The following is a 934-nucleotide window of genomic DNA, read 5'->3' on the forward strand; positions in this document are numbered from 1 at the left end:
CACACACTTTGACTTTGGGAACCCAGCCACAGGTATTAGAAATTAACAGTGTATTGATTCAGCCAGCAAATCCTAATGTCTAAACCCTGAGAGCTCACCTGGAATCTTTCATGATCAATGAAAATCATATTGCAGAGGTGCTGACTGATGTAGAAGTCACAACAGCCAGAGTAGGAAAGCATCAGGTCGGAAAATGGTATGATGTAGTACTTAGCTGTTCTTTCAGTAGCACCCAGGCAAATAGGGAGAGGATCATGAGCTACAGGCAAGCCTGAGCTACATAGTGAGACCCTGTCTTTAAAAAAAAAAAAGGACATGGAAGCAAATAATCTTAAAATAATATTTATATACAGATTTGGAAGAATTTATACCAAATGTTTAACTTTGTCTCTGAGTAGATGAACCTTTTGTTCCTTTCCTACCTAAAATTCCTCACTCATCTATAATAAACATTGATTGCTAAGTAATTAAATTAACTACTAAAGGATAAAGAAAATGGAAAACTTAGGTTATGTGGTTCATGAGTTTAAGGTCATCCTGAGCTACAATAGTGGCACTCTTAAAAAAAATCTTATTTCCAGGGCTATACAGAGAAACTCTGTCTCGAAAAACAAACAAACGAAACAACAACAACAAAATCTTACTTATTAAATAGCATTATGGGACTTCATAATAAATAATTAAGTATGGGGTTCACAGAATACCTAAATGCTTAAATTTTCTTATATATCTACTTATATGACACTACCTTTGTTGTGATTAAAACTTCTGGTTTTGAGCTTGTGACAATTTCATTACAACTTGGCTCTGCTTCGGTTCTATCCTCTAAGTCTGCATTGTCATCAGAAATAACAATAATGCCAGTGCCATAGCTTTGCTAGAAAAAAGACAGAATACACAGAAATAAAGAATGAACTATGGTTGGCATATTGCC

At 34.9% G+C, this 934-nt stretch overlaps 1 protein-coding gene across 2 annotated transcripts in view; it reads left to right on the forward strand.

The window, feature by feature from the left end:
* The window catches only part of Meiob (meiosis specific with OB-fold), a 156,465-nt gene that overhangs the window by 89,220 nt on the left and 66,311 nt on the right, over positions 1 to 934 (forward strand). The gene's annotated exons all lie outside the window — the stretch shown is intronic.

The sequence above is a fragment of the Mastomys coucha genome, unplaced genomic scaffold, assembly GCF_008632895.1.
Source record: "Mastomys coucha isolate ucsf_1 unplaced genomic scaffold, UCSF_Mcou_1 pScaffold5, whole genome shotgun sequence".
NCBI lineage: Eukaryota > Metazoa > Chordata > Mammalia > Rodentia > Muridae > Mastomys > Mastomys coucha.